At 31.5% G+C, this 18950-nt stretch overlaps 1 long non-coding RNA gene across 3 annotated transcripts in view; it reads left to right on the forward strand.

Annotated features, from left to right (window-relative positions):
• The window catches only part of LOC125687846 (uncharacterized), a 95001-nt gene that overhangs the window by 56182 nt on the left and 19869 nt on the right, over positions 1–18950 (forward strand). For all 3 annotated transcript variants that reach the window (XR_007374441.1, XR_007374442.1, XR_007374443.1), the window contains exons 4-5: positions 8470–8552; positions 16134–17281. This is a non-coding gene — a long non-coding RNA (uncharacterized LOC125687846). The remainder of the gene's footprint in view (positions 1–8469; positions 8553–16133; positions 17282–18950) is intronic.

Below are 18950 nucleotides of genomic sequence, written 5' to 3' on the forward strand. Positions count from 1 at the left end.
AACAGGCATTTCTATGAAAATAAGCGATATTTTAGGGGAAAAACAGGGATTTCTATGAAAATAAGCGATATTTTAGGGGAACAACAGGGATTTCAATGAAAATAAGCGATATTATAGGGGAACAACAGGGATTTCGATGAAAATAAGCGATATTTTAGGGGAAAAACAGGGATTTCTATGAAAATAAGCGATATTTTAGGGGAACAACAGGGATTTCGATGAAAATAAGCGATATTTAAGGGGAAAAACAGGGATTTCGATGAAAATAAGCGATATTTGAGGGGAAAAACAGGGATTTCTATGAAAATAAGCGATATTTTAGGGGAAAAACAGGGATTTCTATGAAAATAAGCGATATTTTAGGGGAACAACAGGGATTTCGATGAAAATAAGCGATATTTTAGGGGAAAAACAGGGATTTCTATGAAAATGAGCAATATTTTAGGGGAAAAACAGGGATTTCGATGAAAATAAGCGATATTTTAGGGGAACAACAGGGATTTCTATGAAAATAAGCGATATTTTAGGTTAAAAACAGGGATTTCTATGAAAATAAGCGATATTTTAGGGGAAAAACAGGGATTTCTATGAAAATAAGCGATATTTTAGGGGAAAAACAGGCATTTCTATGAAAATAAGTGATATTTAAGGTTAAAAACAGGGATTTCTATGAAAATGATATTTTAGGGGAAAAACAGGGATTTCGATGAAAATAAGCGATATTTTAGGGGAACAACAGGGATTTCGATGAAAATAAGCGATATTTTAGGGGAAAAACAGGGATTTCTATGAAAATAAGCGATATTTTAGGGGAAAAACAGGGATTTCTATGAAAATAAGCGATATTTAAGGGGAAAAACAGGGATTTCCATGAAAATAAGCGATATTTTAGGGGAACAACAGGGATTTCTATGAAAATAAGTGATATTTAAGGTTAAAAACAGGGATTTCTATGAAAATAAGCGATATTTTAGGGGAAAAACAGGGATTTCTATGAAAATAAGCGATATTTTAAGGGAAAAACACGGATTTCTATGAAAATAAGCGATATTTAAGGTGAAAAACAGGGATTTCTATGAAAATAAGCGATATTTTAGGGGAAAAACAGGGATTTCTATGAAAATAAGCAATATTTTAAGGGAAAAACACGGATTTCTATGAAAATAAGCGATATTTTAGGGGAAAAACAGGGATTTCTATGAAAATAAGCGATATTTTAGGGGAAAAACTGGGATATCTATGAAAATCAGCGGTATTTTAGGGGAAAAACAGGGATTTCGATGAAAATAAGCGATATTTTAGGGGAACAACATTGATTTCCATGAAAATAAGCAATATTTTAGGGGAAAAACAGGGATTTCTATGAAAATAAGCGATATTTAAGGGGAAAAACAGGGATTTCTATGAAAATAAGCGATATTTAAGGTTAAAAACAGGGATTTCTATGAAAATAAGCGATATTTTAGGGGAAAAACAGGGATTTCTATGAAAATAAGAGATATTTAAGGTTAAAAACAGGGATTTCTATGAAAATAAGCGATATTTAAGGGGAAAAACAGAGATTTCTATGAAAATAAGCGATATTTTAGGGGAAAAACAGGGATTTCTAGGAAAATAAGCGATATTTAAGGTTAAAAACAGGGATTTCTATGAAAATAAGCGATATTTTAGGGGAAAAACAGGGATTTCTATGAAAATAAGCGATATTTAAGGTTAAAAACAGGGATTTCTATGAAAATAAGCGATATTTAAGGTTAAAAACAGGGATTTCTATGAAAATAAGCGATATTTAAGGTTAAAAACAGGGATTTCTATGAAAATAAGCGATATTTTGGGGAAAAACAGGGATTTCTATGAAAATAAGCGATATTTAAGGTTAAAAACAGGGATTTCTATGAAAATAAGCGATATTTTAGGGGAAAAACAGGGATTTCTATGAAAATAAGCGATATTTTAGGGGAAAAACAGGGATTTCTATGAAAATAAGCGATATTTTAGGGGAAAAACAGGCATTTCTATGAAAATAAGTGATATTTAAGGTTAAAAACAGGGATTTCTATGAAAATGATATTTTAGGGGAAAAACAGGGATTTCGATGAAAATAAGCGATATTTTAGGGGAACAACAGGGATTTCGATGAAAATAAGCGATATTTTAGGGGAAAAACAGGGATTTCTATGAAAATAAGCGATATTTTAGGGGAAAAACAGGGATTTCTATGAAAATAAGCGATATTTTAGGGGAAAAACAGGGATTTCTATGAAAATAAGCGATATTTTAGGGGAAAAACAGGGATTTCTATGAAAATAAGCGATATTTAAGGGGAAAAACAGGGATTTCTATGAAAATAAGCGATATTTTAGGGTTAAAAACAGGGATTTCTATGAAAATAAGCGATATTTTAGGGGAAAAACAGGGATTTCGATGAAAATAAGCGATATTTTAAGGGAAAAACACGGATTTCTATGAAAATAAGCGATATTTGAGGGGAAAAACAGGGATTTCGATGAAAATAAGCGATATTTTAGGGGAAAAACAGGGATTTCTGTGAAAATAAGCGATATTTTAGGGGAAAAACAGGGATTTCGATGAAAATAAGCGATATTTTAGGGGAACAACAGGGATTTCTATGAAAATAAGCGATATTTTAGGGGAAAAACAGGGATTTCTATGAAAATAAGCGATATTTTAGGGGAAAAACGGATTTCGATGAAAATAAGCGATATTTAAGGTTAAAAACAGGGTTTTCTATGAAAATAAGCGATATTTTAGGGGAACAACAGGGATTTCTATGAAAATAAGCGATATTTTAGGGGAAAAACAGGGATTTCTATGAAAATAAGCGATATTTTAGGGGAAAAACAGGGATTTCTATGAAAATAAGCGATATTTTAGGGGAAAAACAGGGATTTCTATGAAAATAAGCGATATTTTAGGTTAAAAACAGGGATTTCTATGAAAATAAGCGATATTTTAGGGGAAAAACAGGGATTTCTATGAAAATAAGCGATATTTAAGGTTAAAAACACGGATTTCTATGAAAATAAGCGATATTTTAGGGGAAAAACAGGGATTTCGATGAAAATAAGCGATATTTAAGGTTAAAAACAGGGATTTCTAAGAAAATAAGCGATATTTTAGGGGAAAAACAGGGATTTCGATGAAAATAAGCGATATTTTAGGGGAACAACAGGGATTTCTATGAAAATAAGCGATATTTTAGGGGAAAAACAGGGATTTTTATGAAAATAAGCGATATTTTAGGGGGAAAACAGGGATTTCTATGAAAATAAGCGATATTTTAGGGGAAAAACAGGGATTTCTATGAAAATAAGCGATATTTAAGGTAAAAACAGGGATTTCTATGAAAATAAGCGATATTTAAGGGAAAAACAGGGATTTCTATGAAAATAAGCGATATTTAAGGTTAAAAACAGGGATTTCTATGAAAATAAGCGATATTTTAGGGGAAAAACAGGGATTTCTATGAAAATAAGCGATATTTGAGGGGAAAAACAGGGATTTCTATGAAAATAAGCGATATTTAAGGGGAACAACAGGGATTTCTATGAAAATAAGCGATATTTTAGGGGAAAAACAGGGATTTCGATGAAAATAAGTGATATTTTAGGGGAAAAACAGGAATTTCCATGAAAATAAGCGATATTTAAGGTTAAAAACAGGGATTTCTATGAAAATAAGCGATATTTTAGGGGAACAACAGGGATTTCGATGAAAATAAGCGATATTTTAGGGGAAAAACAGGCATTTCTATGAAAATAAGCGATATTTTAGGGGAAAAACAGGGATTTCTATGAAAATAAGCGATATTTAAGGGGAAAAACAGGGATTTCTATGAAAATAAGCGATATTTTAGGGGAAAAACAGGGATTTCTATGAAAATAAGCGATATTTAAGGTTAAAAACAGGGATTTCTAAGAAAATAAGCGATATTTTAGGGGAAAAACAGGGATTTCTATGAAAATAAGCGATATTTTAGGGGAAAAACAGGGATTTCTATGAAAATAAGCGATATTTTAGGTTAAAAACAGGGATTTCTATGAAAATAAGCGATATTTTAGGGGAACAACATTGATTTCCATGAAAATAAGCAATATTTTAGGGGAAAAACAGGGATTTCTATGAAAATAAGCGATATTTAAGGGGAAAAACAGGGATTTCTATGAAAATAAGCGATATTTTAGGGGAAAAACAGGGATTTCTATGAAAATAAGTGATATTTAAGGTTAAAAACAGGGATTTCTATGAAAATAAGCGATATTTTAAGGGAAAAACAGGGATTTCTATGAAAATAAGCGATATTTTAGGGGAAAAACAGGGATTTCTATGAAAATAAGCGATATTTTAGGGGAAAAACAGGGATTTCTATGAAAATAAGCGATATTTTAGGGGAAAAACAGGGATTTCTATGAAAATAAGCGATATTTTAGGGGAAAAACAGGGATTTCTATGAAAATAAGCGATATTTTAGGGGAAAAACAGGGATTTCTATGAAAATAAGCGATATTTTAGGGGAAAAACAGGGATTTCTATGAAAATAAGCGATATTTAAGGTTAAAAACAGGGATTTCTATGAAAATAAGCGATATTTAAGGGGAAAAACAGGGATTTCTATGAAAATAAGCGATATTTAAGGTTAAAAACAGGGATTTCTATGAAAATAAGCGATATTTTAGGGGAAAAACAGGGATTTCGATGAAAATAAGCGATATTTTAAGGGAAAAACACGGATTTCTATGAAAATAAGCGATATTTTAGGGGAAAAACAGGGATTTCTATGAAAATAAGCGATATTTAAGGGGAAAAACAGGGATTTCTATGAAAATAAGCGATATTTTAGGGGAAAAACAGGGATTTCTGTGAAAATAAGCGATATTTTAGGGGAAAAACAGGGATTTCGATGAAAATAAGCGATATTTTAGGGGAAAAATAGGGATTTCGATGAAAATAAGCGATATTTTAGGGGAAAAACAGGGATTTCGATGAAAATAAGCGATATTTTAGGGGAAAAACAGGGATTTCCATGAAAATAAGCGATATTTAAGGTTAAAAACAGGGATTTCTATGAAAATAAGCGATATTTTAAGGGAAAAACAGGGATTTCTATGAAAATAAGCGATATTTTAAGGGAAAAACAGGGATTTCTATGAAAATAAGCGATATTTTAGGGGAAAAACAGGGATTTCTATGAAAATAAGCGATATTTTAGGGGAACAACAGGGATTTCTATGAAAATAAGCGATATTTAAGGGGAAAAACAGGGATTTCTATGAAAATAAGCGATATTTTAGGGGAAAAACAGGGATTTCTATGAAAATAAGCGATATTTTAGGGGAAAAACAGGGATTTCGATGAAAATAAGCGATATTTTAGGGGAAAAACAGGGATTTCCATGAAAATAAGCGATATTTAAGGTTAAAAACAGGGATTTCTATGAAAATAAGCGATATTTAAGGTTAAAAACAGGGATTTCGATGAAAATAAGCGATATTTTAAGGGAAAAACACGGATTTCTATGAAAATAAGCGATATTTAAGGTGAAAAACAGGGATTTCTATGAAAATAAGCGATATTTAAGGGGAAAAACAGGGATTTCTATGAAAATAAGCGATATTTTAGGGGAACAACAGGGATTTCTATGAAAATAAGCGATATTTTAAGGGAAAAACACGGATTTCTACGAAAATAAGCGATATTTTAGGGGAAAAACAGGGATTTCTATGAAAATAAGCGATGTTTTAGGGGAAAAACAGGGATTTCTATGAAAATAAGCGATAATTTAGGGGAAAAACAGGGATTTCTATGAAAATGAGCGATATTTTAGGGGAAAAACAGGGATTTCGATGAAAATAAGCGATATTTTAGGGGAAAAACAGGGATTTCTATGAAAATAAGCGATATTTTAGGGGAAAAACAGGGATTTCGATGAAAATAAGCGATATTTAAGGTTAAAAACAGGGATTTCTATGAAAATAAGCGATATTTTAGGGGAAAAACAGGGATTTCTATGAAAATAAGCGATATTTTAGGGGAAAAACAGGGATTTCTATGAAAATAAGCGATATTTAAGGGGAAAAACAGGGATTTCTATGAGAATAAGCGATATTTAAGGTTAAAAACAGGGATTTCTATGAAAATAAGCGATATTTTAGGGGAAAAACAGGGATTTCTATGAAAATAAGCGATATTTAAGGTAAAAACAGGGATTTCGATGAAAATAAGCGATATTTTAGGGGAAAAACAGGGATTTCGATGAAAATAAGCGATATTTAAGGGGAAAAACAGGGATTTCTAGGAAAATAAGCGATATTTAAGGGGAAAAACAGGGATTTCGATGAAAATAAGCGATATTTTAGGGGAAAAACAGGGATTTCGATGAAAATAAGTGATATTTTAGGGGAAAAACAGGGATTTCCATGAAAATAAGCGATATTTAAGGTTAAAAACAGGGATTTCTATGAAAATAAGCGATATTTTAGGGGAACAACAGGGATTTCGATGAAAATAAGCGATATTTTAGGGGAAAAACCGGGATTTCTATGAAAATAAGCGATATTTTAATTGAAAAACACGGATTTCTATGAAAATAAGTGATATTTTAAGGGAAAAACACAGATTTCTATGAAAATAAGCGATATTTTAGGGGAAAAACAGGCATTTCTATGAAAATAAGCGATATTTTAGGGGAAAAACAGGCATTTCTATGAAAATAAGCGATATTTTAGGGGAACAACAGGGATTTCGATGAAAATAAGCGATATTATAGGGGAACAACAGGGATTTCGATGAAAATAAGCAATATTTAAGGGGAAAAAAAAGGGATTTCGATGAAAATAAGCGATATTTTAGGGGAAAAACAGGGATTTCGATGAAAATAAGCGATATTTGAGGGGAAAAACAGGGATTTCTATGAAAATAAGCGATATTTTAGGGGAAAAACAGGGATTTCTATGAAAATAAGCGATATTTTAGGGGAAAAACAGGGATTTCGATGAAAATAAGTGATATTTTAGGGGAAAAACAGGGATTTCCATGAAAATAAGCGATATTTGAGGGGAAAAACAGGGATTTCTATGAAAATAAGCGATATTTAAGGTTAAAAACAGGGATTTCGATGAAAATAAGCGATATTTTAGGGGAAAAACAGGGATTTCTATGAAAATAAGCGATATTTAAGGGGAAAAACAGGGATTTCTATGAAAATAAGCGATATTTTAGGGGAACAACAGGGATTTCGATGAAAATAAGCGATATTTTAGGGGAAAAACAGGGATTTCTATGAAAATAAGCGATATTTTAAGGGAAAAACACGGATTTCTATGAAAATAAGCGATATTTTAGGGGAAAAACAGGGATTTCTATGAAAATAAGCGATATTTTAGGGGAACAACAGGGATTTCGATGAAAATAAGCGATATTTTAGGGGAAAAACAGGGATTTCTATGAAAATAAGCGATATTTTAGGGGAAAAACAGGGATTTCTATGAAAATAAGCGATATTTAAGGGGAAAAACAGGGATTTCCATGAAAATAAGCGATATTTAAGGTTAAAAACAGGGATTTCTATGAAAATAAGCGATATTTTAGGGGAACAACAGGGATTTCGATGAAAATAAGCGATATTTAAGGTTAAAAACAGGGATTTCTATGAAAATAAGCGATATTTTAAGGGAAAAACACGGATTTCTATGAAAATAAGCGATATTTAAGGTGAAAAACAGGGATTTCTATGAAAATAAGCGATATTTTAGGGGAAAAACAGGGATTTCTATGAAAATAAGCGATATTTTAGGGGAAAAACAGGGATTTCGATGAAAATAAGCGATGTTTTAGGGGAACAACAGGGATTTCTATGAAAATAAGCGATATTTTAGGGGAAAAACAGGGATTTCGATGAAAATAAGTGATATTTTAGGGGAAAAACAGGGATTTCCATGAAAATAAGCGATATTTGAGGGGAAAAACAGGGATTTCTATGAAAATAAGCGATATTTAAGGTTAAAAACAGGGATTTCGATGAAAATAAGCGATATTTTAGGGGAAAAACAGGGATTTCTATGAAAATAAGCGATATTTAAGGGGAAAAACAGGGATTTCTATGAAAATAAGCGATATTTTAGGGGAACAACAGGGATTTCGATGAAAATAAGCGATATTTTAGGGGAAAAACAGGGATTTCTATGAAAATAAGCGATATTTTAAGGGAAAAACACGGATTTCTATGAAAATAAGCGATATTTTAGGGGAAAAACAGGGATTTCTATGAAAATAAGCGATATTTTAGGGGAACAACAGGGATTTCGATGAAAATAAGCGATATTTTAGGGGAAAAACAGGGATTTCTATGAAAATAAGCGATATTTTAGGGGAAAAACAGGGATTTCTATGAAAATAAGCGATATTTAAGGGGAAAAACAGGGATTTCCATGAAAATAAGCGATATTTAAGGTTAAAAACAGGGATTTCTATGAAAATAAGCGATATTTTAGGGTTAAAAACAGGGATTTCTATGAAAATAAGCGATATTTAAGGTTAAAAACAGGGATTTCTATGAAAATAAGCGATATTTTAAGGGAAAAACACGGATTTCTATGAAAATAAGCGATATTTAAGGTGAAAAACAGGGATTTCTATGAAAATAAGCGATATTTTAGGGGAAAAACAGGGATTTCTATGAAAATAAGCGATATTTTAGGGGAAAAACAGGGATTTCGATGAAAATAAGCGATGTTTTAGGGGAACAACAGGGATTTCTATGAAAATAAGCGATATTTTAGGGGAAAAACTGGGATTTCTATGAAAATCAGCGATATTTAAGGTTAAAAACAGGGATTTCTATGAAAATAAGCGATATTTTAGGGGAAAAACAGGGATTTCGATGAAAATAAGCGATATTTTAGGGGAAAAACAGGGATTTCTATGAAAATAACGATATTTTAGGGGAAAAACAGGGATTTCGATGAAAATAAGCGATATTTAAGGTTAAAAACAGGGATTTCTATGAAAATAAGCGATATTTTAGGGGAAAAACAGGGATTTCTATGAAAATAAGCGATATTTAAGGGGAAAAACAGGGATTTCTATGAGAATAAGCGATATTTTAGGGGAAAAACAGGGATTTCTATGAAAATAAGCGATATTTTAGGGTTAAAAACAGGGATTTCTATGAAAATAAGCGATATTTTAGGGGAAAAACAGGGATTTCGATGAAAATAAGCGATATTTTAAGGGAAAAACACGGATTTCTATGAAAATAAGCGATATTTGAGGGGAAAAACAGGGATTTCGATGAAAATAAGCGATATTTTAGGGGAAAAACAGGGATTTCTGTGAAAATAAGCGATATTTTAGGGGAAAAACAGGGATTTCGATGAAAATAAGCGATATTTTAGGGGAACAACAGGGATTTCTATGAAAATAAGCGATATTTTAGGGGAAAAACAGGGATTTCTATGAAAATAAGCGATATTTTAGGGGAAAAACAGGGATTTCTATGAAAATAAGCGATATTTTAGGGGAAAAACAGGGATTTCTATGAAAATAAGCGATATTTAAGGTTAAAAACAGGGATTTCTATGAAAATAAGCGATATTTAAGGGGAAAAACAGGGATTTCTATGAAAATAAGCGATATTTTAGGGGAAAAACAGGGATTTCTATGAAAATAAGCGATATTTTAGGGGAAAAACAGGGATTTCTATGAAAATAAGCGATATTTTAGGTTAAAAACAGGGATTTCTATGAAAATAAGCGATATTTTAGGGGAAAAACAGGGATTTCTATGAAAATAAGCGATATTTAAGGTTAAAAACACGGATTTCTATGAAAATAAGCGATATTTTAGGGGAAAAACAGGGATTTCGATGAAAATAAGCGATATTTAAGGTTAAAAACAGGGATTTCTAAGAAAATAAGCGATATTTTAGGGGAAAAACAGGGATTTCGATGAAAATAAGCGATATTTTAGGGGAACAACAGGGATTTCTATGAAAATAAGCGATATTTTAGGGGAAAAACAGGGATTTTTATGAAAATAAGCGATATTTTAGGGGGAAAACAGGGATTTCTATGAAAATAAGCGATATTTTAGGGGAAAAACAGGGATTTCTATGAAAATAAGCGATATTTAAGGTAAAAACAGGGATTTCTATGAAAATAAGCGATATTTAAGGGGAACAACAGGGATTTCTATGAAAATAAGCGATATTTTAGGGGAAAAACAGGGATTTCGATGAAAATAAGTGATATTTTAGGGGAAAAACAGGGATTTCCATGAAAATAAGCGATATTTAAGGTTAAAAACAGGGATTTCTATGAAAATAAGCGATATTTTAGGGGAACAACAGGGATTTCGATGAAAATAAGCGATATTTTAGGGGAAAAACAGGCATTTCTATGAAAATAAGCGATATTTTAGGGGAAAAACAGGGATTTCTATGAAAATAAGCGATATTTTAGGGGAAAAACAGGGATTTCTATGAAAATAAGCGATATTTTAGGGGAAAAACAGGGATTTCTATGAAAATAAGCGATATTTAAGGTTAAAAACAGGGATTTCTAAGAAAATAAGCGATATTTTAGGGGAAAAACAGGGATTTCTATGAAAATAAGCGATATTTTAGGGGAAAAACAGGGATTTCTATGAAAATAAGCGATATTTTAGGTTAAAAACAGGGATTTCTATGAAAATAAGCGATATTTTAGGGGAACAACATTGATTTCCATGAAAATAAGCAATATTTTAGGGGAAAAACAGGGATTTCTATGAAAATAAGCGATATTTAAGGGGAAAAACAGGGATTTCTATGAAAATAAGCGATATTTTAGGGGAAAAACAGGGATTTCTATGAAAATAAGTGATATTTAAGGTTAAAAACAGGGATTTCTATGAAAATAAGCGATATTTTAAGGGAAAAACAGGGATTTCTATGAAAATAAGCGATATTTTAGGGGAAAAACAGGGATTTCTATGAAAATAAGCGATATTTTAGGGGAAAAACAGGGATTTCTATGGAAATAAGCGATATTTTAGGGGAAAAACAGGGATTTCTATGAAAATAAGCGATATTTTAGGGGAAAAACAGGGATTTCTATGAAAATAAGCGATATTTTAGGGGAAAAACAGGGATTTCTATGAAAATAAGCGATATTTTAGGGGAAAAACAGGGATTTCTATGAAAATAAGCGATATTTAAGGTTAAAAACAGGGATTTCTATGAAAATAAGCGATATTTAAGGGGAAAAACAGGGATTTCTATGAAAATAAGCGATATTTAAGGTTAAAAACAGGGATTTCTATGAAAATAAGCGATATTTTAGGGGAAAAACAGGGATTTCGATGAAAATAAGCGATATTTTAAGGGAAAAACACGGATTTCTATGAAAATAAGCGATATTTTAGGGGAAAAACAGGGATTTCTATGAAAATAAGCGATATTTAAGGGGAAAAACAGGGATTTCTATGAAAATAAGCGATATTTTAGGGGAAAAACAGGGATTTCTGTGAAAATAAGCGATATTTTAGGGGAAAAACAGGGATTTCTATGAAAATAAGCGATATTTTAGGGGAACAACAGGGATTTCGATGAAAATAAGCGATATTTTAGGGGAAAAACAGGGATTTCGATGAAAATAAGCGATATTTTAGGGGAAAAACAGGGATTTCCATGAAAATAAGCGATATTTAAGGTTAAAAACAGGGATTTCTATGAAAATAAGCGATATTTTAAGGGAAAAACAGGGATTTCTATGAAAATAAGCGATATTTTAAGGGAAAAACAGGGATTTCTATGAAAATAAGCGATATTTTAGGGGAAAAACAGGGATTTCTATGAAAATAAGCGATATTTTAGGGGAACAACAGGGATTTCTATGAAAATAAGCGATATTTAAGGGGAAAAACAGGGATTTCTATGAAAATAAGCGATATTTTAGGGGAAAAACAGGGATTTCTATGAAAATAAGCGATATTTTAGGGGAAAAACAGGGATTTCGATGAAAATAAGCGATATTTTAGGGGAAAAACAGGGATTTCCATGAAAATAAGCGATATTTAAGGTTAAAAACAGGGATTTCTATGAAAATAAGCGATATTTAAGGTTAAAAACAGGGATTTCGATGAAAATAAGCGATATTTTAAGGGAAAAACACGGATTTCTATGAAAATAAGCGATATTTAAGGTGAAAAACAGGGATTTCTATGAAAATAAGCGATATTTAAGGGGAAAAACAGGGATTTCTATGAAAATAAGCGATATTTTAGGGGAACAACAGGGATTTCTATGAAAATAAGCGATATTTTAAGGGAAAAACACGGATTTCTACGAAAATAAGCGATATTTTAGGGGAAAAACAGGGATTTCTATGAAAATAAGCGATGTTTTAGGGGAAAAACAGGGATTTCTATGAAAATAAGCGATAATTTAGGGGAAAAACAGGGATTTCTATGAAAATGAGCGATATTTTAGGGGAAAAACAGGGATTTCGATGAAAATAAGCGATATTTTAGGGGAAAAACAGGGATTTCTATGAAAATAAGCGATATTTTAGGGGAAAAACAGGGATTTCGATGAAAATAAGCGATATTTAAGGTTAAAAACAGGGATTTCTATGAAAATAAGCGATATTTTAGGGGAAAAACAGGGATTTCTATGAAAATAAGCGATATTTTAGGGGAAAAACAGGGATTTCTATGAAAATAAGCGATATTTAAGGGGAAAAACAGGGATTTCTATGAGAATAAGCGATATTTAAGGTTAAAAACAGGGATTTCTATGAAAATAAGCGATATTTTAGGGGAAAAACAGGGATTTCTATGAAAATAAGCGATATTTAAGGTAAAAACAGGGATTTCGATGAAAATAAGCGATATTTTAGGGGAAAAACAGGGATTTCGATGAAAATAAGCGATATTTAAGGGGAAAAACAGGGATTTCTAGGAAAATAAGCGATATTTAAGGGGAAAAACAGGGATTTCGATGAAAATAAGCGATATTTTAGGGGAAAAACAGGGATTTCGATGAAAATAAGTGATATTTTAGGGGAAAAACAGGGATTTCCATGAAAATAAGCGATATTTAAGGTTAAAAACAGGGATTTCTATGAAAATAAGCGATATTTTAGGGGAACAACAGGGATTTCGATGAAAATAAGCGATATTTTAGGGGAAAAACCGGGATTTCTATGAAAATAAGCGATATTTTAATTGAAAAACACGGATTTCTATGAAAATAAGTGATATTTTAAGGGAAAAACACAGATTTCTATGAAAATAAGCGATATTTTAGGGGAAAAACAGGCATTTCTATGAAAATAAGCGATATTTTAGGGGAAAAACAGGCATTTCTATGAAAATAAGCGATATTTTAGGGGAACAACAGGGATTTCGATGAAAATAAGCGATATTATAGGGGAACAACAGGGATTTCGATGAAAATAAGCAATATTTAAGGGGAAAAAAAAGGGATTTCGATGAAAATAAGCGATATTTTAGGGGAAAAACAGGGATTTCGATGAAAATAAGCGATATTTGAGGGGAAAAACAGGGATTTCTATGAAAATAAGCGATATTTTAGGGGAAAAACAGGGATTTCTATGAAAATAAGCGATATTTTAGGGGAAAAACAGGGATTTCGATGAAAATAAGTGATATTTTAGGGGAAAAACAGGGATTTCCATGAAAATAAGCGATATTTGAGGGGAAAAACAGGGATTTCTATGAAAATAAGCGATATTTAAGGTTAAAAACAGGGATTTCGATGAAAATAAGCGATATTTTAGGGGAAAAACAGGGATTTCTATGAAAATAAGCGATATTTAAGGGGAAAAACAGGGATTTCTATGAAAATAAGCGATATTTTAGGGGAACAACAGGGATTTCGATGAAAATAAGCGATATTTTAGGGGAAAAACAGGGATTTCTATGAAAATAAGCGATATTTTAAGGGAAAAACAGGGATTTCTATGAAAATAAGCGATATTTTAGGGGAAAAACAGGGATTTCTATGAAAATAAGCGATATTTTAGGGGAAAAACAGGGATTTCTATGGAAATAAGCGATATTTTAGGGGAAAAACAGGGATTTCTATGAAAATAAGCGATATTTTAGGGGAAAAACAGGGATTTCTATGAAAATAAGCGATATTTTAGGGGAAAAACAGGGATTTCCATGAAAATAAGCGATATTTAAGGTTAAAAACAGGGATTTCTATGAAAATAAGCGATATTTTAGGGGAACAACAGGGATTTCGATGAAAATAAGCGATATTTAAGGTTAAAAACAGGGATTTCTATGAAAATAAGCGATATTTTAAGGGAAAAACACGGATTTCTATGAAAATAAGCGATATTTAAGGTGAAAAACAGGGATTTCTATGAAAATAAGCGATATTTTAGGGGAAAAACAGGGATTTCTATGAAAATAAGCGATATTTTAGGGGAAAAACAGGGATTTCGATGAAAATAAGCGATGTTTTAGGGGAACAACAGGGATTTCTATGAAAATAAGCGATATTTTAGGGGAAAAACTGGGATTTCTATGAAAATCAGCGATATTTAAGGTTAAAAACAGGGATTTCTATGAAAATAAGCGATATTTAAGGGGAAAAACAGGGATTTCCATGAAAATAAGCGATATTTTAGGGGAAAAACAGGGATTTCTATGAAAATAAGCGATATTTAAGGGGAAAAACAGGGATTTCGATGAAAATAAGCGATATTTAAGGTTAAAAACAGGGATTTCTATGAAAATAAGCGATATTTTAGGGGAAAAACAGGGATTTCTATGAAAATAAGCGATATTTAAGGGGAAAAACAGGGATTTCTATGAGAATAAGCGATATTTTAGGGGAAAAACAGGGATTTCTATGAAAATAAGCGATATTTTAGGGGAAAAACAGGGATTTCTATGAAAATAAGCGATATTTTAGGGGAAAAACAGGGATTTCGATGAAAATAAGTGATATTTCAGGGGAAAAACAGGGATTTCCATGAAAATAAGCGATATTTTAGGGGAACAACAGGGATTTCGATGAAAATAAGCGATATTTTAGGGGAAAAACCGGGATTTCTATGAAAATAAGCGATATTTTAATTGAAAAACACGGATTTCTATGAAAATAAGTGATATTTTAAGGGAAAAATACAGATTTCTATGAAAATAAGCGATATTTTAGGGGAAAAACAGGCATTTCTATGAAAATAAGCGATATTTTAGGGGAAAAACAGGCATTTCTATGAAAATAAGCGATATTTTAGGGGAAAAACAGGGATTTCTATGAAAATAAGCGATATTTTAGGGGAACAACAGGGATTTCAATGAAAATAAGCGATATTATAGGGGAACAACAGGGATTTCGATGAAAATAAGCGATATTTTAAGGGGAAAAACAGGGATTTCTATGAAAATAAGCGATATTTTAGGGGAACAACAGGGATTTCGATGAAAATAAGCGATATTTAAGGGGAAAAACAGGGATTTCGATGAAAATAAGCGATATTTGAGGGGAAAAACAGGGATTTCTATGAAAATAAGCGATATTTTAGGGGAAAAACAGGGATTTCTATGAAAATAAGCGATATTTTAGGGGAACAACAGGGATTTCGATGAAAATAAGCGATATTTTAGGGGAAAAACAGGGATTTCTATGAAAATGAGCAATATTTTAGGGGAAAAACAGGGATTTCGATGAAAATAAGCGATATTTAAGGGGAAAAACAGGGATTTCTATGAAAATAAGCGATATTTTAGGGGAAAAACAGGGATTTCTATGAAAATAAGCGATATTTTAGGGGAAAAACAGGCATTTCTATGAAAATAAGTGATATTTAAGGTTAAAAACAGGGATTTCTATGAAAATGATATTTTAGGGGAAAAACAGGGATTTCGATGAAAATAAGCGATATTTTAGGGGAACAACAGGGATTTCGATGAAAATAAGCGATATTTTAGGGGAAAAACAGGGATTTCTATGAAAATAAGCGATATTTTAGGGGAAAAACAGGGATTTCTATGAAAATAAGCGATATTTAAGGGGAAAAACAGGGATTTCCATGAAAATAAGCGATATTTTAGGGGAACAACAGGGATTTCTATGAAAATAAGTGATATTTAAGGTTAAAAACAGGGATTTCTATGAAAATAAGCGATATTTTAGGGGAAAAACAGGGATTTCTATGAAAATAAGCGATATTTTAAGGGAAAAACACGGATTTCTATGAAAATAAGCGATATTTAAGGTGAAAAACAGGGATTTCTATGAAAATAAGCGATATTTTAGGGGAAAAACAGGGATTTCTATGAAAATAAGCAATATTTTAAGGGAAAAACACGGATTTCTATGAAAATAAGCGATATTTTAGGGGAAAAACAGGGATTTCTATGAAAATAAGCGATATTTTAGGGGAAAAACTGGGATATCTATGAAAATCAGCGGTATTTTAGGGGAAAAACAGGGATTTCGATGAAAATAAGCGATATTTTAGGGGAACAACATTGATTTCCATGAAAATAAGCAATATTTTAGGGGAAAAACAGGGATTTCTATGAAAATAAGCGATATTTAAGGGGAAAAACAGGGATTTCTATGAAAATAAGCGATATTTAAGGTTAAAAACAGGGATTTCTATGAAAATAAGCGATATTTTAGGGGAAAAACAGGGATTTCTATGAAAATAAGCGATATTTAAGGTTAAAAACAGGGATTTCTATGAAAATAAGCGATATTTAAGGGGAAAAACAGAGATTTCTATGAAAATAAGCGATATTTTAGGGGAAAAACAGGGATTTCTAGGAAAATAAGCGATATTTAAGGTTAAAAACAGGGATTTCTATGAAAATAAGCGATATTTTAGGGGAAAAACAGGGATTTCTATGAAAATAAGCGATATTTAAGGTTAAAAACAGGGATTTCTATGAAAATAAGCGATATTTAAGGTTAAAAAAAGGGATTTCCATGAAAATAAGCGATATTTCAGGTTAAAAACAGGGATTTCTATGAAAATAAGCGATATTTTAGGGGAAAAACAGGGATTTCTATGAAAATAAGCGATATTTAAGGTTAAAAACAGGGATTTCTATGAAAATAAGCGATATTTAAGGTTAAAAACAGGGATTTCTATGAAAATAAGCGATATTTTAGGGGAAAAACAGGGATTTCTATGAAAATAAGCGATATTTCAGGTTAAAAACAGGGATTTCTATGAAAATAAGCGATATTTAAGGTTAAAAACAGGGATTTCTATGAAAATAAGCGATATTTAAGGTTAAAAACAGGGATTTCTATGAAAATAAGCGATATTTTAGGGGAAAAACAGGGATTTCGATGAAAATAAGCGATATTTTAGGGGAAAAACCGGGATTTCTATGAAAATAAGCGATATTTTAATTGAAAAACACGGATTTCTATGAAAATAAGTGATATTTTAAGGGAAAAACACAGATTTCTATGAAAATAAGCGATATTTTAGGGGAAAAACAGGCATTTCTATGAAAATAAGCGATATTTTAGGGGAAAAACAGGGATTTCTATGAAAATAAGCGATATTTTAGGGGAACAACAGGGATTTCGATGAAAATAAGCGATATTATAGGGGAACAACAGGGATTTCGATGAAAATAAGCAATATTTAAGGGGAAAAAACAGGGATTTCGATGAAAATAAGCGATATTTAAGGTTAAAATCAGGGATTTCGATGAAAATAAGCGATATTTGAGGGGAAAAACAGGGATTTCTATGAAAATAAGCGATATTTTAGGGGAAAAACAGGGATTTCTGTGAAAATAAGCGATATTTTAGGGGAAAAACAGGGATTTCTATGAAAATAAGCGATATTTTAGGGGAAAAACAGGGATTTCGATGAAAATAAGTGATATTTTAGGGGAAAAACAGGGATTTCTATGAAAATGAGCAATATTTTAGGGGAAAAACAGGGATTTCGATGAAAATAAGCGATATTTTAGGGGAAAAACAGGGATTTCTATGAAAATAAGCGATATTTAAGGGGAAAAACAGGGATTTCTATGAAAATAAGCGATATTTTAGGGGAACAACAGGGATTTCGATGAAAATAAGCGATATTTTCGGGGAAAAACAGGGATTTCTATGAAAATAAGCGATATTTTAAGGGAAAAACACGGATTTCTATGAAAATAAGCGATATTTTAGGGGAAAAACAGGGATTTCTATGAAAATAAGCGATATTTAAGGTTAAAAACAGGGATTTCTATGAAAATAAGCGATATTTAAGGGGAAAAACAGGGATTTCTATGAAAATAAGCGATATTTTAAGGGAAAAACACGGATTTCTATGAAAATAAGCGATATTTAAGGTTAAAAACAGGGATTTCTATGAAAATAAGCGATATTTTAGGGGAAAAACAGGCATTTCTATGAAAATAAGCGATATTTTAGGGGAAAAACAGGGATTTCGATGAAAATAAGCGATATTTTAGGGGAACAACAGGGATTTCGATGAAAATAAGCGATATTTTAGGGGAAAAACAGGGATTTCTATGAAAATAAGCGATATTTTAGGGGAAAAACAGGGATTTCTATGAAAATAAGCGATATTTAAGGGGAAAAACAGGGATTTCCAAGAAAATAAGCGATATTTAAGGTTAAAAACAGGGATTTCTATGAAAATAAGCGATATTTTAGGGGAACAACAGGGATTTCGATGAAAATAAGCGATATTTAAGGTTAAAAACAGGGATTTCTATGAAAATAAGCGATATTTTAAGGGAAAAACACGGATTTCTATGAAAATAAGCGATATTTAAGGTGAAAAACAGGGATTTCTATGGAAATAAGCGATATTTTAGGGGAAAAACAGGGATTTCTATGAAAATAAGCGATATTTAAGGTTAAAAACAGGGATTTCGATGAAAATAAGCGATATTTAAGGTTAAAAACAGGGATTTCTATGAAAATA

This window comes from Lagopus muta, unplaced genomic scaffold, assembly GCF_023343835.1.
Source record: "Lagopus muta isolate bLagMut1 unplaced genomic scaffold, bLagMut1 primary scaffold_92, whole genome shotgun sequence".
In the NCBI taxonomy this organism is placed as follows: Eukaryota; Metazoa; Chordata; class Aves; order Galliformes; family Phasianidae; genus Lagopus; species Lagopus muta.